The following is a 25,357-nucleotide window of genomic DNA, read 5'->3' as shown; positions in this document are numbered from 1 at the left end:
GCCTTCATTTTGGGGTTCCTTTTGTGGCAGGAGGTGTTAAGGGGTCAGAAAACTTGGAGCAAAGGAGCCCCAGCGTAGTAAGGTGACATTCCGCAAAACAGGAAGCAAGGCAGTTGAGTCCCATCCTTCCCCCCATACACGCACACACACGCACACACGTGTGCACACACACACAGGCACACTTGTTCGAGCTGTGGTAATCACGAGTACCTTCTACCAAATATTTTCGGTTTTCCTCTTAGGCACAAGACAGAATTGCATTTCCTAGCGCCGCCTCCCGCCCCAGAAATTTTGTGTGGCTGTGTGATTTGGTTTAAACAATGAAACGTAAACACTCCTCACACTTCTGTGAGAAGATTTCACGAGCCAGTGAGAGATTCGCTGCCGTATTTTTACCTGTCTTATTGATCGGAGCAGCTTCTCCCTCACGCGGGTCCCAGGGAGAGGTCCAGACAATCAGTGATACACATTTAGAGTGAGAAACTAAATTTCAAAAAATTAAAAAATAAAAAAATAAAAAACCCACAACACTTTGCTGTTTTAAGCACCGAGTCAGGGGGTGGCGGCGGGGGGCTTGTCACCCCAGCATCATGTGGTCTCTGCCACCTGATGCAGGGTACGTTGCTGGCCCTCTCGCCCGCCCCTGTCACATTTTCCCTGGGAACTAAGGAAGACTGGGAGAGATCTGAAGTTTAGGGAAAGACTCCGTATGAGCTCGGTGGAGACTGGTGAGACAGGGAGATTGAAAATCAGATGCGACAACTGTCAGAGAGGAGTCCCACACCACCAGCACCCGCGTCCTCTCATTTATGCTTCATTTGTTTGTGCAACGAACATGAAATAAAAGCGATGCCATGCAGACCTGAGAGTTCTTCTAGTCTTGAAAAAACAAGGATGAATCGACACAGCCTCCGTCCTGGGGAAGCCCAGGGTCTGCATGGGCTGGGTGACACGGGTGACAGGCGTGAAAATAAATGGTCACTATGCAAGTATTATTGGAGACCCAAAGACAAAGCGCCAAGGGGAGCACCAGAGAAGAGTGACCTTCTCTCTCTGGCAGCTTTGTGGGCTTTGCGGAGGGCTTTGTGGAAAAGCCTGAGATGTACACAGAGTAGGAATCCACTAGCTTTCACAGGGTCTGGCCCCACCTGTGACTTCGTGTGAGCCCAGGGCCCAGCCTCGTCTGACAGAGCAGGCCTCTGGCCCCTGGAGGTCATCGGCTGGCTGTGACCAGAGAACAGCCTGTCCACAGGAACTTCACAAGGAGAATCGTTTTCAAGCTGGGGAACTAACAGGTTGTCCCCAAGACAAGCTTCATTGACCGTATCAAACAGAGTCCATTTTAGCACAACCCCTACTGAGGTGTTGATTGGCTGGGCCTCAGCTCTCAGTATTTTTCAGGAGGCCTAAACGCCGAGGAACCAGCCCAGTCTGGAGGAATAACGTAAGGATTACAGACCAATGCTGCACTCTGAGATGTATATGAGGACATGATGCAGAGTTTCCCAGAACCTGGGGGAGAGTTTGCTGTGCAGAAATGAATGCCACAAAGATAGATGATAGACAGATAGATAGATAGATAGATGATAGATAATATATGTGATCGACAGACAAGATAAATAGGTGATTGATAGATAAATAAATGATAAGTAGAATAGATGAGTAGGTCAAAAGATAGGTAGATGATAGATGGCTGACAGATAAGTGATAGATAATTGATACATTAGCTATGGATAGATAGGTAGATAGATAACCAAGGTGAGAGTATGTAGCCTAAGATTTCTGGGGTCCCCTGGAGTGACCCAGTTTCTAAAACAAAAATGTCAGCCCAGGCTGCCATCATTTTTTCTGATCTGTTTCATCATCAAGTTTTACAAAGGTATGAAAATGAAGGTTTTTTTTATTTTGTCACATAATAGTTGCCTTTACTGAAAATATTTAGTGACATCAGATCAGGAAATTCCAGGTGTACAGGTGGCCAGAAATCCACGCTGGGCTCCACCCAGGGACAGGTCTGACTTTCGCCATGGTAGAATGTGGTGGCATCTCTGTTGAAAGGAAATCAGAACGTCAATATATCTGAAAATACTTGGAATGTGATAGTGGAGGACGCGTCCTTTCCCTGCCTCTCCCAGCCCTATCCCCCCCTGGACGTCAGAGGATAGACCATTTGTTGAAACTGAATCCATTTTACTAATGCTTCAAAATAATGACCCAAACTTCACCAAGACATCCTTTGCAGGGAAGAATGACTTGAATTCTTGAGGATGACTTAGTGAACCACCAGAGGCTCGGTGACACGCAGTCCTGTGCCTAGGACTCCAGGGATCGCATTAGAACAATCGACTCCCAATAGAAGAGAAGCCAATGTGAAACAAAGTGCTGTCATTTGGATAGCAATTTGCCTAGCAAAGTTTGCCTTCCCGTGTGACAATCACCCCTTTCTTCAGGGACAACCACGAGGTCAAAACAACTAAGCGATTCTTTGCATGAATACATACATTGGTTGTCGTCTTTGATAAATGGACAACCACCCAAACCTAAGGCTTTCTCTGCTTCTCTCTGTCTTTCCTCCTGATCTCTGCTTGGATTAATTTCTCTCCCTTTGTTCTTTCATTCATCTCTCTCTCTCTCTCTCTCTCTCTCTTTGATATTCATTCCTACTTGAAAAGACATGGGACTTTGGATCAAGTGCCTGCCACAATGTTTGTAAAATCCTGTTCCCGAAAGTGACACTAATGGCCTGTGGAACCTCTCTGGCCCTAATTACTTGGCAGTAGAAATCTCTGTGGGCTGCTTCTCCTGCAATCAGTTCGTCCCGTAATTACCACAAGCCCGAGTGGCTGAAGCCATGTGCTGAGAAAAGCATGGCATTGGGTCCCTGACATGCCTGCCGCTGACTTTATGTGTGCACGGAAAGGTAACAGAAAGGTGAAATGTGGAGCAGGAAGGGCCCACAGATTCCACACATTTTGAAAACCAAAGTCAATTTATAGAAAAAGGGAATTCATTTCTGCAAAACCAATACTACGCTTTGTTTGGGCCAAATCATCCAGTCTCGGTTGGTTTTAAATCAACTTGCCCAGAGGGAGGTCATGACATCTCGGCTCTAGAACTCTGCCACACAGGGACAAGACATCAGAGGACGCCAATGGCCTGTGGGCACGACTTGGCCTTGTCCAGCGCATGCTGCCCCAGAGCTGAACGTTTAACAGAAAACACACCAAACTGAAAATGAGCCACAATGCTAGTTTGTAGAGGCCTCTATCGCTCCGAAAGTGTGGTGAAGAAGGCTCTGGAAGGGAAGAAAACCAGTCTTCTCTGCGGCTCTGTTCTAGTACATCGGGCTACTTTGGGCTAGAATTTTGCGAAATCTAATCACAGGCACTGGATTGTCATCCTATGTTTCTCTGGGTTATGATTATTATTGAGCCGATCTCAGCCCTGTTTTTCATAGCTTCCAGAACTTGGAAGAGCACTTCCACTTTCGTAAGCTTTTAATTTGCCCTGTTTGAAAAGGTAGCACATACTGCATGATAAAAGACATTCATGGCTGTATCCCCAGCACCTAGGACAGTGCCAGGCACAGCAGAGGCATTTGGTGCGTATCTATCACAAGGTGATTTAACGAAATAGAATAGAGCACATTATGGGGTAATTTGTTAACAGGCGTTGGTTTTCTTACTAAATGTTCCGGTAGTCATTCCACCACCAAATCCATTAATTCAACAAATATTCATGGAGAACCAGCTTCATGCCAATTTGGGACTCTGGGGCCAGGGTGGTGAGCCAAGCAGGCAACCAGCCTTGTTAAAGTCACTGAGAACCGTGGTCTCCACCCTTGAGCTGCTTATAATAGGGTGAGGGAACAGAACAGATCAGAAGCAATTAGAAAACAATTAAGTGTTAAATTATATGCCTCTGACTAGCCCAGGGTATTCTCAGAGGGAGAAGATGCTAACGCAGTCATTGCTGTTTTCATGGAGGAGGTGGATCTTTGGCGGGGCCTTGAAGAACGCTCTGGATTTGGGAAGCAGAGCACAGGGGCTGGCGTGGAACGAACCTATTAGGCGGCAGCTACCTGGGAGCCACCCAAGGAAAGCTGAAGCCTTGAACATCCAGTTATACACTGGACCAGAATCGCTCCCAATTAAACAGCCGGAAAATGCTCTAAAGACTTAGAGATGCTCTAAATGCTCTAAAGACTTGGAGATAATAGCCACCTGCTGCCTCAGAGGCTAATTTCTCTTCCTCTAAAAGGCCAGGACGTGACCCTAGGGTTATTTCCTTCAGGTCACTCTGCTGAGGGAGAAGCCTGAGGCCTCCGCCAATTGCTGGCCCAGGCTGATTGCACGACAATCTCCTGGGGACAATCTTTCCCGGCCCTGCCCACAGTCTCCACTTCAGCAGCTCCGGGATGGGATCCAGGAATCTGTATGTTTTTAAAGTCCCCCAGGTGATTCTATTCATCAGCTGGGTTTAGGAACTACTCCCTTAGATTTATTTCAAAGACATTCCCTTTCAGGATGAAAGGGAAGGTGTCTAATAACCAAGAAAATAGATATGACTTCTACCTGCGAATCCCTGTACAACGGGCCCCCTGGAGAAGTCCCAGGGGAAAGAAATCAATCCAACACATTCTACTTCCTTGACCCCCTAAATGAGTCAAAATGGTCAAAATTTGGCTAAAATGAATTAGATTTTGCTTTTACAGCAGAGGCCCAGCCTGATGAATGAAAATGAGAGATTTTCTTTTTATTTAAAATATTAGGAAGATGAAGCTGTGAGCAAACTGGAGCAAAGCCAGATTAAGGCCCTCACTTTTCTTATTTAGCTATGTCAGTTTGTGTCTCCAGTTCCAGAAAAATGTCCATTGGTGTGTAAGGTGTTCCAAGCGCAAAAAGCAGGAACAGCCTATCTCTCAGGCCACACACACTGCTGGGAGAATAATACCACATCCATCAGCATTAAGATTGTTGAACGGATGGGTCTTGTGTGCCATGTTCCACGTCTCCGTCTCTCCATTTTGTAGGAGGCGATGCTTATTAATGTTTCAAGATATGTTCCTCCTCTTGGACTCACCTGGCAAGTCCCTGGTTCTATCTTCTTTTATGTAGCTAATACACACTCTGCCCTGGGGATGAGTTTGCATTTCTCTCTTTGTCTGGGTGTTCAATTCCTATGACTATCAACGGGAGTTATGTGCCCAAAATATACCTGCAAATTTTTTCTTGGCCAACACGTGTATATGCACCACACACACACACACACACACACACACACACACGGAGTTTCTCCTCTTCCCACCGTACTCTTGACCCTTGCTTAATCCAAGACACCAGCGTTCAATGTCTTTGTGACATTTCGAAAATCTGACTGAGGTTCCCTGAGGTCATCCGCCTAGGTGGAAATTAACTAGCTTCTCCCATTCTGAAGCACTACTGCTTTCAGAGGGTCTTAATGGCTCAGAGGATGTACTTAGTCTCTGTAGACCTAACTGTATGACCTAGTTTATTATTCGTTCAGGATTAGTTCTGAACCACTGGGAGCAAATCTCAATGTATTCATTATTTTCCGCTTAGAGCAGGCGATCGTGCAATGGCTTCCAGTTCCTGCCTGAAATGTGTCTCCGCATTGTTTTAACAGACAACCAGCCCAACAATTATCCCGGAGTTAGAGTAACGCTTAACAGAGGAGACGTTGCAAGTGCACACGTCAGAAAGCTCAGTCATAAATATTCCCATCATTATTGCTATGATGTCATGGCAGTTTTAACATCTACTTTAATGATACATTAGGACTCAAGATTTACCTCCACAACAACTGATAAGTGCCCAAGGTAAGGCACGAACACCAGGGCTAATTATATCTACGGTCATGTTACATTAGTCCCAATCCTACGGGAAAAGAAGCATCAAACTCGTCATTAAGCTGAGAAGCTAGACTCCGTTTCCCTCGTATATGTGCCTTAGAAGGTTCAGAGCATTCTTTTCTGTTAGGATTCTTCTCTGTGACATCAAATATGTACTTTTTTTCCAGAGCTGCCATTATTCTGGTGGGTTGGCACAGACATCAAAGGCCCTTTCTGGAGGCAACTTGGTGGCTTTATTCACTCAATGGGCATGTATAGAGCAGGCACGTCGTGCCCGGCACCTTGCAAGCGGCTGAGCATACACTGGTTAAAAACAGACATAGTTCCTAGTCTCACGAAGGCCCGGGCTAGCAAGGGAGACTCAAGTAATGACAGATCGATGTATATCCAGAGGCCGCGCGGAGTGTTAGCACAGACGAGCGGCTCTCTGAGACACGTGACAAGACACCTGGCCCAGGCTGGAGGTCACAGAGGGTGTGAGTGAGAAAGGGGTGTGCCTGAGCTCAGACACGAGGGATGGGCAGGATCAGGAAGGCCACAAGGGCGGCATGTGCAAAGAACGGGCGGAAAACATGGCCCTGTGATGCGATGTGCAAAGAAGACAGGTGTGGTCTGAACAGGAGCTTCCAGGACAGGTGCAGGTAGGACCTGGTGTGATGGAGCCTTGGGAGCCCCTTTCGAGAATGCTGTCTTTATCCCCAGTGCAACCGGGACCTATCGAAGGTTTTGAAGAAAGAGCGACGCAATCAGACGTTCACCCAGGAGAAATGTTCAGGTAGCAACCTGGGAACACAATGAAGGAGGTGCAAAAGCAGAGGTAGACACGGAGACCAGTCAGGAAGCCAGCTGGGCCGTGAGTAGCTGGCATCAGACTAGGAAAGTGGGTGAAGGGCAGCTGGGAAAAAAGGGACCGATGCAAGAGTTAAATAGGAGGTAGGAGAGGCAGGCATTGGGAATGATTGGATTTCTGGGTAGGAGGGTGGGTGTCAATAAAGAACTTCTAGACTTTTGACTTGCATAATGTGATGGACGTGGTGTCCTTGGCTAGAAGGGGATCAGACTTGCTGGATGAGGTGGCCGTGAAGCATCTGAATGGTGATGCTGAGCAGCCATTTGGAGATATGTGGATGAGAGATGTGAACCAGAAGACGTTTGGAATTCATCATTGTCTAGCTGGTCATTGACGTCACGGGCATAAACGAGTAAGACAAAAGAGAGAATAGGTCCACGGCCATACGACCCCGATGGGTGGCTCAGTTGGTTAAGCATCCAACTCTTGGTTTCGGCTCAGGTCATGATCTCAAGGTTTGTGGGTTCAAGGCCTGCGCTGGCCCCGGGTCGGGCCTGGAGTCGGGCCCGGAGTAAGGCTCTGCACTGACAGCTCGGGCCTGCATGGAATTCTCTCTCCCTCTCTTTCTGCCCCTCCCCCATTTGCTCTCTCTCCCTCCCTCTCTCTCATGCTCAAAATAAATAAACACTAAAAAAAAGAAAGAGAGAGAGAGAGAGAATAGAAGGAAACTCGGGCTTCTGGAAAATAATTCTGCCACGTAGAAATGGCATGAGTCACGGAACTTGAAATCAACGTTCCTAAATTTAATATGCACACCGGTTCATTGTTCTATGCAATCCATCTATGATTTTAACAGCTAAATTAAAGGGTCATTGCTATTTCTTTGTAAGAGAAGCCTTCAGAAGTAGGCTTAATTATGGCGAACCACTAATAACACAGGATTCCAATTTTTTTTAAAGTCATTTATCACAAAGGTTCGGTCAAATGTGCTTACTTGTGCCTTGGTCCGTTCCGAGAGATCAGGCTGACTCAGCGAAGCAGGAGGCCGGCTCAGTGTCTGTCATGATTAAGATGGAATGGGCCCCAGAGTTTTATTTTCGTGGCTCTCTTCTACAAAATCAACAGTCTCTCTGCACATTTATCTTGCTCACTAATTTTATTAACCTCTATCAGGCAGGTCCAGGATACATATGATCTTGGGGCAAAGATCTTTATTTTTATTTAGCAGCCCCCTGAGAACATGTTGACGGAGGTACAGTATAATTACCAGTCCTTTAACTCACCAGCCAACTTTTTGTTCTCGTAAACAAATGCAAATTTGGGTTCTTGAACACTCTTGAAAAGTAGGCCTTCCTTCCTCTCTCTTCCCAGATAGAGTTTTCTATAATCAAACCGCTGTTTAGCCTGCATTTTTTTTATGTTGCTTTTCACTGGGAGGCCAGCATTCCCAATTTCCCAGTGGACCCAGTCACTCCCACATTTTGGCCCATCGTGGCTCACGCCAGGCTGGGAGATAAAAAGATGTGAAGAGATAGGTATTTCTTCCTAAGTCAGAATGTCTCAGTGGGCAGCACCACGCCCCAGAAAGTGGTAGAATGTAAGATATGTACCATCATACCATGGATGTGAATTTTCAGAACCTGGTGGCCCAGAAGCTGCTGCCAGACTTCAGAGGAAGCCATCTGCAACTCTGATAACTATATTCACACGGACTACAATTCACAGCCTTCGGCAGTCCTTTCCATTTCTTCAATGCCTTGTGTTTCCTCTCTTGCCTCCGGATGTGTTATCTGCTCCTGTCCAGGATCTTCTTTTCCCCAGTCCTGCCTCTTGGTGGAACTCATACCTCCAGCCTCGGCTTAGCTCTCCCTTCTGGGAATCCCCTGGTCCCCTCTCGTCCTTTAAAGCACCTGTCACATTGTTTCCATGGTACCCTCCACTCCCCTCATCCTAACTGACACTCCCTTGTGAATGTGTTCTTACTTAAGTGTATCCCCTCTCCACCAAAAGGACTGGGTCAGTCCCCACAGGACCATCCTTGTCTCTGTTGTGGGCCTCTTGCCTGGAGCCATTTGGTAAATACATGAATGAACAAATTCATTGTCAACCGTCCCTGCCAGGGCCATGCCCTCACCCTCAGATTCTATGTGGGAGAGGAGAATCCAACCAAAAACAAAACAAAGAAACACAAAGAGCTGTTTATTGAGTACAAATCCTACACCTCATCTAACCTATTTCTCTCCTTCTCTTACCTCAGGGCAGAGAGGACTGAGTCTGCAACCCTCCAGAGGAGCACTTTGGTCTCTGTGTCAATGGTTTACATGGGTAGAGGTGGGAAATTCCCCATGAGGTTCAGGTGAGGAGCTGTCCCATGAGCATGAAGGGCTCTGGGTATATGGCCCCAAAGGGAACCAACCAGGCCAGGCCACGTAAGGTGAGAGTGACTCTGTCTCTGAGAAGTGGTCCCTCTCTGAATTAAGCAATCTCAATTCAAGTACAATTTCAAGTACATACCTCATGGGTCACTCAGCCTTTGCAGAGGGCATCTAGACGATCAAGGCACCTAGGCAACCGCATTGGCATTACCAATAGATCCTGGGGTCTCCTTCCCTTCTCCGAGGCATTGTACCTAGAAGACCCCATGTCCAATGGCTCCCTTCCAGACATCAAAGAAAGACCATAGCATCATGAGCAAATACCTTCTTAACCAAGGAATACTGAGGCCAGTCCAGAGCCACAGCCCTATCCCCACACCAGTGATCAAGAACCTATGGTCCTCTTCCAGACACAGCCTTTTAGCTCATACAAAGCAATAGTTGGGGCAGTTGGGGGTGGGGTAGGGCTGCAGACTCTCTAGAGCAAACATCACAGAGTGGTCCTTGATAAAACCGAACTTCCCGGCACATCTGCTCCAGGAGTGCGATGTGACCAGAGTTATAGGGGAGAGGACCATGGCTTGGCTATGGGATGGCCCCATAGGACTGGGGGGCTGCATTCCGGGGAAGCCAAAGTCTACATGCTACGTTCTACACACCAGGCCCTCCAGGGCCAGAAGCACGGCTCAGCATGGCTCAGAGCTGGATAGATGCTCTTTCTGTTTGTCTAGTTTGGGTTTCCCCAGAAACAAAGCCTACATCAGAGACTCGGGTCCAGTTCACTTATTTGGAAAGTGATCCCAGGAAGAAGGAAGGAGGGAGACAGGAAGGAAGGCAAAGCCACTAAAGCTGAGTTACTGAGCAGGTTGCCGCTGTGACAGGGGGCTCAATCCTACTGGAGTCTCCTGAGGAATGGTGTAGAAGGGTCTCGCAATTGTGCCTTCACATGCAGGGCTCCTGTTCCCATTGGCTGAGGCACGCCCCAGGGCACGTCAACTATTTCACACTTCTTTTTTTTTTTTTAATTTTTAAAAATGTTTATTTATTTTTGACAGAGAGAGAAAGAGAGAGACAGAAAGACAGAGAGCACCAGTGGGGGAGGGGGAGAGAGAGAGGAAGACACAGAATCTGAAGCAGGCTCCAGGTTCTGTGCTGTCAGCACAGAGCCTGACTCGGGGCTCGAACCCACAACCTGCAAGATCATGACCTGAGCCGAAGTCGGACGCTCAACCGACTTGAGTCACACAGGCACCTGGCTATCTCACACTTCTAACCTGCACTGGAAAAATACTTGGCAAATTCCCATAGCCTCCAGGAAGCTGGCAGGTAGACAGCCACTGGGCATAGAGGCAGGATATTGAGTCTCACCCAAGGGTCCTTTGCGGCTACGCATACGATCAGGGCCATAATCAACTCCTTTCTTGTTGTGTGCAGGACATTTCAGCCCTCTGGAGCCTCAGTTCCCCCATCCATAAAGTCAGGGTGAGAACAATACCTAACTCCTGGGGCTGTTTCCAGGATAAAACAAAATATAAGGAAACACATAACATGCCCAAACACACGTTACAAAGAAACTTCAAGGTGGGACGTCAGGTTCTTGTTTCCAGTAAAATATGAAATAGTACAACCAAATAGAGGGGGAGTTGGCAGTATTGAGCAAAATCACACGTGTACTTGCCTTTGGAAGCAGTGATTCCGCTTTTAGGAATTCATTCCAAAGATAAGCTAGCGAAAATATTTCTAAAAAATATGAAGAGACGAATGCACGTTAACTATTTTTAAATACGTGAATTTTTAAAAAGCAAAACCAAGTTGAAGTAAACTTCACTCCACACCTTCTTGGTGGCATAACCACACAAAGAGGAAATATACCAGCAAATTTTCAAACACCATTATTTTATTGTAGATGTCTAATGAGGTATACCCTAAGGACAAGGGCTGGAAAAGAAAAAAAAAAAAAAAAACCTAAACTGCTTTCAATAACACTGTTATTCTGAGATGATACGTGCGTATGGTGGGATAAAGCAGTATCAGCATGGAAGAAAGAAAAGACATCTACAAAGCCAATAAGATTAAGTAAAAACCTCATAGTTCTAAAATGATTGTATCTGCATAAATTCATGATATCTTTTATCTTTTAAAAAAAAATTTTTTTTAATGTTTATTTATTTTTGAGAGAGAGACAGAGACAGAGTGTGAGCTGGGGAGGGGCAGAGAGAGAGGAGACACAGAATCCGAAGCAGGCTCCAGGCTCTGAGCTGTCAACCCAGAGCCCGACACGGGGCTCGAACCCACAAACGGTGAGATCATGACCTGAGCCGAAGTCGGACGCTTAACCGACTGAGCCACCCCGGCGCCCCATGATATATTTTATCTTAAACAAATAAAATGTATGATTCCTGATTCTGCCCACTGAAAAGGTAGGAAGGCATACCTTTAGAACAAATTTTTTTAAAATATTTATTTATTTTTAAGAGAGAGAGAGCAGGGGAGGGGCAGAGGGAGCCAGAGACACAGAATTGGATGCAGGCTCCAGGCTCTGAGCTATCAGCACAGAGCCTGATGCAGGGCTTGAACTCACAAACCATGAGATCATGACTTGAGCCGAAGTCAGACACTCAACCAACTGAGCCACCCAGGCGCCCCAGAGAGGCATATCTTGGTGGCTTCTAAACACTTGGGCTCCTTGGAGAAATGGCTGATAACAGGTCAGAGGAAGAATCAGGACCATCCTGTCACCTAAGGAAATAAAGAAACTATCAGAGAAACTATCACGTCAGATGTCAATTGAAAAGGCCCCCATTGCTAAGGGGATGCTTTGAGCACCCTTATGGATATGACATGTAATAGGCTGAAATATATAAAATGTTTTTTCATGATAATGCTTAAGGAAAAACTCATTGGTAAATGTTGGAGGTGTTAGGGAACCACTCCATTTATCCTTCCTTTGCTAAATGCTCCATGTGTCTGAGTAGCCAACGAGTTGATAAGAGGAATTTTTCTACATAAAAGTGTGTCAGCTAATAAATGGAAGAGCATGACCATTCTTCAATTCCTAAAAAAAAAAATGAATGGATGAATGAAAAATTGGAATGTGAACTGAATCACATGATGCCATTTACATTAGCACCAAGAAAATGTAACAGGTGCAAGTCTAACATAATATGCACAGGAACCATATGAGGACAGCTACAAAACTCAGATGAAAGAAATCAAAGAACATCTGAATAAATGAGAGATATCTCATGTTCACAGGTAAGAAGAATCAATATTACGGGGCACCCGGGTGGCTCAGTCGGCTAAGCGTCTGACTTCGGCTCAGGTCATGATTTCATGGTTCGTGAGTTTGAGCCCCGCGTCGGGCTCTGTGCTGACAGCTCAGAGCCTGGCGCCTGTTTTGGAGTCTGTGTCTCCCTCTTTCTCTGCCCCTCCCCTGCTCACTCTCTCTCTCTCTCTCTCTCTCTCAAAAATAAATAAACGTTAAAAAAATTTAAAAAATATATTATTATGAAGTCAATTCTTCCCAACCTGATCTATAGATTCAATGCAATCCCAATCAAAATTCCAGCAAGTTATGTTGTGGATATCAAAAAACGGATCCTAAAGTTCTTATGGAAAGGCGGAAGGCCCCGGAGAGCTAACAAAGTGCTGAAGAAGAACACAGTGGGAGGAGTCGTGCTACCTGCCTTCAAGACGTACTAGAAAGCCATGCTAATCGGGATGGTGTGGTATGGGTGAGAAAGCAGACAAAGAGATCAATAAAACAGGACACAGTGTCCAGAAACCGACCCACATAAATACAGTTAGTTGATCTTTGACAAAGAAGCAAAACCACTCCGCGAGGAAAGGAATCTTTTCCACAAATCATACTGAAACACCTGGACGTCCACATGCAAAAAAGAATGAACCCAGAACTTACACCTTTCCTAGAAACAAGCTCAAAATGGATTCTAGGCCTAAATGTAAAATGCGGAATTATAAAACTCCTAGAAGACAACAAAGGAGAAAATCTAAATCACCTTGGGTTTGGTGATGAGTTTTTAGATACAACATGAAAAGCATGATCCATGGGGGAAAAAATCAAGAAGCGGGGCTTTATTAAATTAAAAACTTCTGCTCTGCGAAAGACATTGTTAAAACATAAGCCACAGACTGGGAGGAAATATTTGCAATACATGTAATTGACAAAGGACTTGTATCTGAAATATTTAAAGAACCATTACAACTCAAGAATAAGAAAAAAAAAAGAATAAGAAAACAAACAACCCACTTTAAAAATGGGCAAAAGGTCTGAACAGACACCTCACCAAAGAAGAGATAAGATGGCAAACAAGGATATGAAAAGCTACTTCCCCCCACGTCATTAGAGAATCACAAACTCCAACAACGGTGAGATTTTACTCTGCACCTATTAAAATGGCTCAAATCAAACAACCTGACAAGATCAAAAGCTGGCCAGGATATGGGACCACAGCAACTCTCTTTCATTTGCTGGTGGGAATGCAAAAATGATGCACCCACTTGGAAATACAGCTTGTCAGTTTCTTGCCAACTAAAATATTCTCACCACATGATCCAACGATAGTGCTCTTTGGTTTTTACCCCAGTGAGTTGAAAACTTAGGTCCACACAAAAACTTGCCCACAAATGTTTATAGCAATTTCCTTCATGATTGCCCAAAACTGGAACGTTTAGTAGTTGAAATGGTAAACAAAGTTCGGTACATCCATACAACAGAATATTATTCAGCAATAAAAAGAATGAGTAAGAAGCCACAGAAAGAGACGGAAAAAAACATCCGCATGTTGCTAAGTGAAAGAAGCCAGTCTGAAAAGGCTGCACACGGTATGGCTCGAACTATATGACATTCCAGAAAAGGCAAAACTGTGGAGACAGTAAAAAGATCAGTGGTTGCCAAGGGTTTAGAGGTGTGGGGTGGTTAGACAGGTGGAGCACAGAGAATTTTTAAGGCAGTGACATTATTCTGCACAATCCTGTAATGGTGGGTCCGTGGCTTTATACATTTGTCAAAGCCATAGAATTGTACAAAACAAAGAGTGAGCCTTAATATAAACTGTGGACAAAATAAGCCTGCACCAATACTGATTCATCAGTTGTAACAAACGTACCACACTAAAGCCACATGTTAATCTAGGGGAAACTGTGGGGAGCAGTGAGGGGATATCTGGGAAACTCTCTGTACTAATGCTCAATTTTTCTGTAAATCTAAAACTGTTTTTAAAAAATAGCCTGTTTTTAAAAAAATAAGAATTGATCTAGGCAATAATCATCAACAGCTGCCAACCACACACAAAAAAGAAATAACCACACGTTATGTTACGTACCTCCTGATGGAAGAACGCAAGACCAAAAACAAAAGAAAACTCGAATCTCCTCAAGCTCTTACCTCTAACTTCCAAATGGCAGAAAATACCGCTGTACCCTAGGAAATACGGAGAACAATGCATTATGTCCGACAACACAGGGGTGCAATCAGAAATACAGACTATAGGAAACCCTGCAGAACAAAACACAATTTCTTTAGCAAATCATTTGTAAAGAAAAATAACAGAGAGATAATAGGAACTCACAGATGAAGAGACTTAGGAACAGATCGTGCAATTGCCATTTAAGGATCTCCTCTAGATCCCAGCCCAAATAAACGGTGGGGAAGAAAACACAAAACCTGTAATAATAAACTTTCATGAGGGGCGACTGGTTGGCTCAATCGGTTGTGTCCGACTTTGGTTCAGGTCACGATCTCACGGTTCGTGAGTTCGAGCCCCCCCATCGGGCTCTGTGCTGACAGCTCGGAGCCTGGAGCCTGCTTCGGATTCTGTGCCTCCCTCACTCTCTGCCCCTCCCCCGTTCATGCTCTGTCTCTGTCTCTTAAAAATAAATAAACATTAAAAAATTTTTTTTAAATAAAAATAAAAATAAACATTCATGAAACAGCTGGAAAAATCTAATACTAATTCGATATTTTCTGATATTAAGGAATTATCATTGATATTTTCAGATGTGATGATGACACTGTGGTTTTATGTTTAAAATTAGAGTCCTTTTTTATTTTTATTTATTTCTTTTTAATTTTTTTTTTTAACGTTTATTTATTTTTGAGACAGAGACAGAGCATGAACGGGGGAGGGAGAGAGAGAGAGGGAAGACACAGAATGGGAAGCAGGCTCCAGGCTCTGAGCCATCAGCCCAGAGCCCCACGCGGGGCTCGAGCTCACGGACCGCGAGATCGTGACCTGAGCTGAAGTCGGACGCTTAACCGACTGAGTCACCCAGGTGCCCCTAGAGTCCTCTTTTAGAGATAAATACTGAAATACGGATACGGATGAAATAATTTGGTGATTAGAGTTTGCTTCCAAGACTGCAGCAGGGAGGAAGAAGGGATAAGAGGACAGGTAAACCGAGGTCGACCGTGAGTTGGTTTTTTTTGTTGAAAATGGGCTCACAATGGCTTAGGGAATCCTTGTATCATTTCAGGGGTCAGAATAACAACTATTTTTTGCTCTGCTGATGAGCTGAGAATGACCTTTACATTTTTAAATGTTAGGGAAAAGTTAAAAGAAGAGTATTTCACAACATGTGAAAATTATGTGAAACTCAAATGTTAGCGTCCACAAATAAAGTTCTATTAGAACACAGCGTCACCATTTACGCACTGTCCTTGGCCGCCTTTGTGCTGCAGCAGCCGACTTGAGCAGTTGAGGCAAAGAAAAATATGGCTGTCCGTCCAAAGAATTCCCCACTTTGGCCATTTGGCAAAACACACTCCATGCCTCATCTACCCTCCTGGATGCCTTCTGCTCTGCAACTCAGAAGGTGTCTACGACATTGTGAAATGATTATTTTTCACTGAATTAATCTTGACCTTAAGTCCGGTGTCGAAACTGCAACATTAGCACATATATGGCTTGGCAGCCCCGGCTGGATTCTCATATTGAATTCTCTACCCCGAGCCGTTCTTTGATTCTCTGCACCCAGGCTGATATTCAAGCAAAATGAAACTGTATATTAAAGCTACGTACGTTTTACGTGACCCATGGCAGCTGTCTACTTGGAGATTTGTGGGACTCTCGTGAAAGCCTGCCAATTTAGACCCATTACTTGTGATTCTGAATTCTTCCACTGCAGGTGCTCGTGCGGCTCTGGGTTATCTGCTGTGCATTTCTGCTGAAGTCAGGCAAATGACCCGCTAGGAAAGAGCGCCTTGGATCCCAGCCTCCGCTCTGTGGCAGCCAGCTCTCTACGAATCCTGTCGTGTCGGTTTTCATGACAAATCCAGTCCTTCTGGATGGGTCTCTGGGGAGTTAATTGGGCGGGGAAGAAACATGCCGTGCCCTTCGAGAAGAGCCGCAGGATGGAGCCCTCTGCACCTGCCCGCTGGCCGGCGCTGGCCCTGTCGCGGCCCGCCTGTCAGAAGCGATGTGGCTCTCGAGGCAGCTGATGGTTTGGACTGTCGTGCGAGCGCTCCTAAGGGCAGAGCGTGGCTGCTGCCAGCTGGTGTCGGAGAGCATGTCAGGGCAGGCCTCGGTCATGCCCTGGTGTGGCCTCTGTCACCCCCTGGCAGGGCCTGCCCACCTGGCCCCACGCCCGGGGCGGGAGGCGTCAGGCCCGCTCTGCAGTGCGGCCAGGGAATTGCTGTGTTCTTGTCCTCCGTGGGTTACTCCCCACTGATGCTGGCTTCAAGCCCGTGCTCTGGGGGGACAGTGCCGGCGTGTGCGTGCACGCGTGTGCCTCTCCTGACCCCCAAAGCACGGGGTGTGGAGGTTCCTGGCAGCAGCCGGCTGACTCGGCTCCTGGGGGAGCGCCGATGGAAAGCTCCAGCAGCCGTGACCGGTCCGGTTACCCAACAAGCCCGGCTCCTGCCTTTGGTGTGTCGGGAAGCCACGTAGTCTGCGTCTGGTGCCAGCCCCCCTCAGCTGGGAATTAGAGGAGATGGAGAAAATGAAGCTCCGTGGGGATTCGCCCAGCCTGGAGCGGACGAACACCCACTCAGGGCAAAACCGGAAAGGGGCCGTCTGTAAGATTTCCATAACGTTTGGATGAAGACGAAGGTGGGCCCGTTGAAACAAAAAGGCCAGGAAGCCGTGACACTGAAAGGAGAGTAAAAGCCTAAATTCTCACCGTTGCCCAGGCCCTGCTTCGTCCAGCCTTTCGCTCTTCCTGCCTCGTTTCATGCCACTTTCCCTCGCTCCCACCTTGTCTCATACTGGTCGGTTCAGCTGCTCAGACATATACAGCCTTACGGCCTCAGGGCCTTTGCACAAGCAGCCCCTTCTGCCCGGAATGCCTCATGCCCTCCTTCTGCATCCTCTGCTTTCTCCCAGTCCTGACCTCCACCCTGCCTCTGCTCGTAGCCCACCCCTTTTCTTCCGTGAGGCCCTGGGGGAGAGTTCCCCCTGCCTCCTCCTTACAATCTCCATCAGTAATTCTGTCTCAGATTTTTTTTTTTTTTTTTGGACTCCGTCATAGCCCTTGATACAACGTAGCTGTTTTACTTCTTGTTTTACCTACTTAGGTTTTTTTTTTTTTAATGTTTATTTATTTTTGAGAGAGACAGAGACGGAGTGTGAGCGGGGGAGGGGCAGAGAGAGAGGGAGACACAGAAGCCGGAAGCAGGCTCCGAGCTGTCAGCTCAGAGCCCAACTCGGGGCTTGAACCCACAAACCGTGAGATCGTGACCTGAGCCAAAGTAGGACGCTTAACCGACTGAGCCACCCAGGCGCCCCGTTCCGTTTGCCTACTAAAACAGCCCCTACCGACCTGGAGTCGGTGTCTCCCTGCCCCCCAGTTTCAGATCTCACCTGGGAAGCTCCTGAACAGGTTACAAACCCACAAGAAGCCTTCTGCTTCTCTTTAACCCCACACGAGCCTTGGTCAGACCAGAGTTCTTATTATGGGCTAACCTATGCTTTGGGCATTATTTACTATTTTAATGATCCATGAGATTTCTGTCCACTCAGAGCAGGCAGTTGTATTGGTCAGAATAGGCTGTACAAATAACCCCCAAATCTCACAAGCTTCAATCCCTGCAGAGCCCGATAGGAATGTTCTGGATTGCACGGCCCTCCAAAGAGTCATTCAAAGATCCTCCTGTCATGTGATGCTTCATCTTCAACACCCGGCCTCCCCGTTCACCACAGGTGGGGAGGAAGACAGCGGACTCGCCTGGACCCCTCACCTGCTCGGTCCGCAGAGACACGGCTTACCCTCAGTCGGACAGGCAGTCCCACGGTCCCACGGGGAGACAGGGTCTGGCGTGGGGGATGCGAGATGGAACCCCCTGGCGGGCAGCCTCTTCCAGCAACGGCTCTCACAAGGGGAACACGAGGGCCCCTGCCACAGCCGTGGGCCAAAGAATGACCCCCACGTCTTCATATCACCCACTTCTCACACCCCCTTGGAAGGCCTGAGTGCAGCACAAATTCCGGGCCGCCCAGAGGTGTCCACTGTGGTGGCCCTGTTTAAGGGCACGAGTAGGATGTCACCTGTACCTTCTGCTTCCTTTGTCTTCTGTTTCACTCTTGGCCCTTCTCTGGAAGGCCCTGGTGGCAATAGTGCCCGGACATGGCCCTTGCTGGCTGCGCCCCACCCCTCACTCTGCGGCCTGCCCTATCCTACACGTCCTATTCGGACATATCCTGACGTCCAGCCCCGTCGGCCCCAAGAGAGCTCCATTTGGTAAATGATCCTTCTCTTTCTCCATCTCTCTCTCTCTCCTTTCTCACCTTGGCTTATACTTGGGTGCAGGAAGAGAGTGGTCCTCCAGGATGGACTCTCAGTCATAAAGGACTGACAACACACCCCTCTGAGACACGCGCCTTTGAAGCAGGAGGTTGGTGGCGGACAGATTCGTGCAGACAGAACCACAGGCAGCTTGACAAACCGGAGGAAAGCACGTCAGGCTGCCAGCGGTGAGGGTCGTCCGCCTGGGGAGGAGGGCTCTTAAGTAGCAACAGGTAGCTGTTCTCTGTTTTATTCATTCATTCATTCATTCATTCATTCATTCATTCATTTTTGAGAGATGGCACGTACAAGAGCAGGGGAGGGACAGAGGGAGAGGGAGAGAGAATCCTAAGCAGGCTCCGTGCCCAGCACAGTGTCTGACGTGGGGCTCGATCTCACAACCATGAGACCATGACCTGAGCCGAAATCAAGAGTCGGATGCTTACGGACTGAGCCACCCAGGCACCCCGGCCCTCTGCTTTAAGATATAAGCTGCATGACTCTTCAGGTATGGTGAGGCCAGCAGATCAGGAGGTAACTGCATTGTAAACGGAGTCTGGGACCTTCAGTTCCCAAGAGGAGGGCCACCCGGGGAAGCATCAGGGTCAGGCAGGTGGCAGAGACAGGGGACTGTGGGTAAGAGCCTTTATTGTGGTTTTTCCCACAGGAAGGAATGGACAAGGCTTAGGATTGGCTACTCGGAATAAACTTCAGAGGGCTCTGGGGCAAAGCTGTCCCTGGTTGTCTGGTATGCCCATTTGCCATTTAGAGGGTACTTTCCCCAGTTTGTTTCTTTTGCAGTTTAAAGACTTCTCTCGTGTATTTTGTAATAGCTGTTTTCAAGCACGCACAAAACAAACGAGGGTATAATATCCCCCAGCCCCAGCTATCACCTCACCTCAGTACTTATCAACCCACGGCCAGTCTTGTTGTAACTCTACCACGACCCCCTTCCCCCTTTTCCCCACACTAATTTGCAGCAAATCCTTGACAACAGAGGGTCTTTATAAATCGGATCAAGTCACTTCCTAGTTTAAAAATCTCCCACAACTTCCCGAGGCTTTGATAGTGAAAGCCTACACTGAGCATGACACTCGGAGCCCTGCTAACCACTCTGGGGGCATTTCCTCATTCGGCTCAAGCTACCGTGGTGCTTCTGTTCTCTGGACTCACTGAAACCTGTCCCAACTCCATGCCTTCACCCTTGCCGTCCTGCCCTACGTCTACTCAGCTGGCTCTACCCTGGCATTCACATCTCAACTCAGACGCCCCCACCCCACTGGAAGGTCTTCCCAGGGGACCCATCCTGGTAGCCCCCTACCTCTAACGACACACTCTCCACTAGAAGACTCTGAAATCAGTTCACTCATTTCAAAAGTTTGCTCGTCCTAAAATTAAAGCTTCAGGGGCGCCCAGTGGCTCAGTCAGTTGGGAGTCTGACTCTTGGTCTCATCTCAGGTCTTGTTGGGCTCCGTGCTGGGCCTGAAGCCTACTAAGAAAAATAGATAGATAGATAGATAGATAGATAGATAATTGATAGATGATTGATAAATAGATGGATAGACGGATAGATAGATAGGAAGATAGATAGACGGATAGATACATAGATAGATTGATGATAGATCGATAGACGGATAGATAGATATATAGTAGATAGATAGATAAATAGATGGATGATTGATAGATAATTGATAGACGGATATAAGATAGATAGATAGATAGATAGATAGATAGATAGATAATTGATAGATGATAGATATTTAGATAGATGGATAGATAGATAGACCGATAGATCGGAAGATCGATCGATAGGTAGATAATAGATAGATAGATCAAAGCTTCAGAAAAGCTTTGTTCAACATAATCTTGTTCAATGTTATTTCCCCATAAAGTGCTTGGCATATCATAAGCACTGACCGTTTGTGCAGTAAAAGCAAACAGAAAAGAATACAAATGAAAGGTATTAACTTTAGGGCAGTTTTATTTTACTTTTTTAAAGTTTTTTTTAATGTTTTTTAGAAAATTTTCCTTTTCAATGTTTATTTATTTTCGACAGAGAGAGAGAGAGAGACACAGCATGAGCAGGAGAGGGGCAGAGAGAGAAAAGGAGACACAGAATCCGAAGCAGGCTCCAGGCTCTGAGCTGTCAGCACAAAGCCCAATGCGGGGCTCAACCTCACGAACCTCTAGATCATGACCTGAGCCGAAGTCAGATGCTTAACCTACTGAGCCACCCAGGTGCCCCATAAGCACTGACCATTTATGCAGTAAAAGCAAACAGAAAAGAATACAGATGAAAAGTATTAACTTTAGGGCAATTTTAAAAAGCAAACTTTCCTGGTGCACTTACCGTCAAATTAACGGATTTAATTAAACGTCGTTTGTTAGGAAAAATACATGCGCACCAATTTATTTGCGGGGGTAGAGGGACAAAACCTCTCACCGTGCAAAGACATGCACACCTGTGAAAGATCCTAAGTGAGCTGAGTTCTGAATCCACAAACAGAGAAAGAAAGTTCAGGATGAACTGGCTATTTTTAGTGCTTAGAGGTACCTCCTTGCTCCAGCTAATGTGAGAACCACACTCTCTCGCTCTTAATGCCTTGACATGCCAGGGGGGAGAAAGGCGTCTAAGGAGACAGGATTAATGAATTCTGAAATGAGAAGTAAAACACAGAAATTTAGTTCGTTTAAGAAAAGCCTCCATTGAAGGCGTTTGAGTATTTGAGGTCCTATTTGATAGAACTCAGATTCTACAGTGAAATTACATTGTGCGTTTAATTATTTCATATCATGTTTTAAAACAAATATATAAAACATAATTTAAAAACATGATTTTTTAAATGGGGAAAATCCATTCCAAAAAAAAAAAAAAAAAAATCCTCTTTTCTTCCCGGTCCTGCATCCCACACTCTGCTGTCTACACAGCCCCTACCCTCAGCCCCTACCTTCATCTAACCTGCCTTTAGAACTGTCTTCACAACTGAGAATCTCTTTCATCTGCCTGTAGAAATATTTTTGTGGAACGGGTGCTCAGTGCTCCCGATTGTGAGTGCGTATGCCCTTACACACAAAAAACATGTGTAGTAGAAAAGTTTCGTGTTGATTAAATTTGTATTAATCCCAGGCCTTTAAACTCACTAGAAGGGAATCCTTTTACAAAAGCAAGCAACGCTCCCCATAACTGTTCTGTTGTAAGTCCACAGACTGGGAGACTGGGCCGATGTAAGGCAGGTGGCACCTACACAGCCGTGGGGCCTCCCTTCCCCCTCGGGTCGACTCCGGCTTTCCAGAAGGCCTGGGGGGACGACAGCGTACCCTCAGCCTTCTCCCACACGTCCCTCGTCTCCGAGGGCAACGACAGCATTATTAATTCAGGCATTGGCAGGAATGTGCAGGGGCTGGGGCAGGCTCCTGGCACGGAAACTCTTGGAAGACACAGCACTGAGGCAATCGGGAGACCTGGAGCTGCGTGCCGGGCAAGGAATCCGTGGAAAAAACCTCACCTGGTTTCCTGAACTCTGTGACTGGATTCAGGCCTCCTACTTCAAGGCCTTATGTGGCTGGGCTGGGCTGGGCTGGCCTAAGGAGTTGGGGCACAAAGGACTCTGAGGGACGCCTGGGTGGCTCAGTCGGTTACGTGTCTGACTTTTGATCTCGGCTCAGGGCGTGACCTCCCAGTTCGTGGGTTCGAGCCCCACATCGGGCTCTGTGCTTCCAGCTCAGAGCCCGGAGCCCGCTTCGGATTCTGTGCCTCGCTCCCTCTCTCTCTGCCCCTCCCCCGCTTGTGTTTTCTCTCTCTCTCTCTCTCTCTCTCTCTCTCTCTCACACACACACAAAATAAATAAATAAACTTAAAAAAAAAGAAAAAGAAAGAAAGAAAGAAAGAAAGAAAGAAAGAGGGCACGTCGGTCGAGCTCTGTGGATGGCGTAAGTCCAAAGACTTCACCTGTATGCCACATCATTTGGAACATTTTTCTGTGTGGCAGCAAAAACCCTTGACGTGACTGGCTCACTCACACCGCGCACGTCTCTATGAGGTAGGATTAATATCACTTTCTACTGCGTTGAGGGAACTGAGTCACAAAGAGGTAGGAAACCTAGTGAGCTCACATGACTTAGGCAGAGGAGGAGCTGGGAATGTATCCAAAGCCCTCTGACACCCGTGTCTAAGTTCTTGACAAGCACAGAGCCAGCACAGACAGGGATAAAAAAACACAGACCCACACAACGTGGGTTCAGATCCTACTTCTGCTGCTCTTTAGCTGTGCGATTTTAGTAGGTTGCCAAGCTTCTCTGTGCATCAGTCACTTTAGGTATAAGCTGGGAATAACGATAGGAGCCTCCACATGGGGTTGCGTGTGCATTAAATCAGCCACTCACTACACGTGAGTGCTTCTCTGTGCCTGGGATATAGCAAGTGCTGTGTGTCTACCGCGGTCTCCCCAGAGAATGGGGGTCCCTTCCCCCACCCCTGCCAGATGGGCGACTGGGCCCCTGCACTCCAAGGCCGAGCCAGTCTGCTCTCTGAGCCCTCATTGTGCCAGAGCCATATGGGGCCAAGCCGGGCAGCCTGCCTCCAGGGCCTTGCGGAGCACTTAAGGGAATTGGCTTCCGATTTTTTCTCACCGCATCCAGGAGCTCATGGGAGGCTGCGCTGAGGGTCAGATCTGAGGCAGAAATTAGAATTAAGCCTCCTCTCCAAATGCTTGAAGCTCTGCCATTAGCTCTCCCCACCCCCTTCTCCCCTCCCCCTCCCTTCCAGCCCTCCAGCCCTCACACCCTCCCCACCTCCCTCAAGTCCAGGGTTCTCAACGTGACTGCAAAGGCCCCTGGGAGGCTGGGGGGTCTGCAGTCTGCCAAACTGAGCGTGTGTGCGCCCACGCGAGCACGCATTTCTTGGCGAGACTTCCACAGTTAGTGTCCTGTTCTCAAAAGGGGTTTGCGATCCCCCAAACGTCAGGGCCCCTGGCATTGATTCCATCGGATACGTCAATCTATTGGGCTGGGCTCTCCAGAAAAGGCCCCAAGCTGGAGTTAGGCATGCAGGGGGTAGCTGAGAAACTCCTGCGGGAGAGACGGGGGCGGGGGGGTGGGGGGGGGGTGTTGGAGAAACAGAATTGGGGGGCAGTCAGGCAGGAGGGAAACCTACCCAGGAGCTGCTCGCTGGGGTTCTGGAGCACAGACGACTAGCAGAAGGGTCCCGCGCTGGACAGAAGGGCTGGGCCCCTGGACCACATGTTGGCCTCCGCAGTCCTAAGCAGAGTAGGGCCAGGTTTGAAAGCTGAGGTCTATCCTGAAGGACCCGTCACCCCGCCATGCTCATTGTGGCCGGGGCCTGAGCCCTTCCTGGAAGGGGGTCTGGGCGGTACACCCCGGTGCCCTTTATATGTCCTGGGTAGCCACTGCACCCAGCTTCTGGCCCGTCCTCCTCACCGTCCATCAGACTTGCCCAGGTAGATCCAGATCCAAGTGGCCCAGCCTAAGCCACACCAGGGGCCCCTCGCCCTTGACCTAGGAAGTAGGAGTCCCTGAACTTGACCTGCGGAAGAGAGCCAGAGGGATGTTGGGCAGGAGAAGCAAGGGAAGTCTTTATCTCATGAATGGATTATATGCATGATGGTTGTTTAAAATTTGGGAACATTTTCTCGCGGAAATCCTATTAGAAATGGTTCCCCGGGCTCATTTGCAAAAACCTATTAAATTCTTAGCTAGGTTTCAATAATAGGAAGGGTCATCCTGAGGTCGGAGGCCGGAAAGACCCCACCCCCCACCCCCATCCCACCTCTGAGTTGTCGGGGGAATCCTGCAGCAGCGGAGGAAAAGGAAAAATCTGCCAGCATCAGGGGGCAGAAGCAGTCTGAAGGAATCCAGGCTGGCAAGGGCGTCCCAGGACTTCCGCAGTAAAGGGAGAGGGGCTTAGCTGTAGAGAGACAGAACCCAGGGATGCGGAGACCCCCGGGGTCTACGGCAGGTGGGGGGCGGGGGGTCCTGCAGCAAAGGCACGCTGCTCTGTGCAGTGAGGTTACGCCGCCTCTTTACTAACAGGGTTTCTTGCCTGCCATCAGCCCAGGCCTCTTTGCGATCACCCTCCCGGAAAGGCTCAGCCTGGCTGGAAGGAGCCAAAGCGGCCTCCAGCAAGCTCTTGGTTAACCTCTGCGATGCCGGGCTTCTCCTCCCAGAGCGCCCGCAGCGGCAGAGCGCGCCCGAGGGGGACGTTCCGAAAGCGGCCACTAGAGGGCGCGTCCGCCCTTCCCTACTCCGGGAGCGTCCGAGAGGGCGCGGGTGGGGAAACCCTTGGCTGTCATGGCCCTTTAATGAGAAGGCTGTTCCCAAAGTGCCCTCCTCCCAAGGAAAGCTCCAGGCTTCTATTAAAGGGAACAGCTTGGGGGGTGGGTGATGGGTATTGAGGAGGGCACCTTTTGGGATGAGCACTGGGTGTTGTATGGAAACCAATTGGACAATAAATTTCATATATTGAATAAATAAATAAATAAATAAATAAATCAAGGGAACAGCTTATTTATCCTCTAACATGAGGAAGTTTCCATACAGCATCAATCAAACACGCTTAATGTG

General features: G+C 47.7%; 1 long non-coding RNA gene across 5 annotated transcripts; it reads right to left on the bottom strand.

Annotated features, from left to right (window-relative positions):
• Positions 1-1,823: 1,823 nt before the first annotated feature.
• Positions 1,824-24,903, bottom strand: LOC106985564 (uncharacterized). Of its 5 annotated transcripts, none has more exons than XR_008294756.1 (4): positions 24,564-24,877; positions 23,931-24,320; positions 14,445-17,145; positions 1,824-2,048 (listed from the first exon to the last, which is right to left on the bottom strand). It is a non-coding gene; the product is annotated as an uncharacterized LOC106985564 (long non-coding RNA). The 5 variants fall into 5 exon arrangements; XR_008294759.1 differs by lacking the exon at positions 1,824-2,048 and having other exon boundaries at positions 14,131-17,145; positions 23,931-24,034; positions 24,215-24,320; positions 24,825-24,903; XR_001431931.3 differs by lacking the exon at positions 1,824-2,048 and having other exon boundaries at positions 14,131-17,145; positions 23,931-24,034; positions 24,215-24,320.
• Positions 24,904-25,357: the final 454 nt, after the last annotated feature.

The sequence above is a fragment of the Acinonyx jubatus genome, chromosome A1 (genome assembly GCF_027475565.1).
Source record: "Acinonyx jubatus isolate Ajub_Pintada_27869175 chromosome A1, VMU_Ajub_asm_v1.0, whole genome shotgun sequence".
Classification (NCBI taxonomy): domain Eukaryota; kingdom Metazoa; phylum Chordata; class Mammalia; order Carnivora; family Felidae; genus Acinonyx; species Acinonyx jubatus.
Note: the sequence above shows the minus strand (reverse complement) of the source record. Positions and strands in the feature narration are given on the sequence as shown.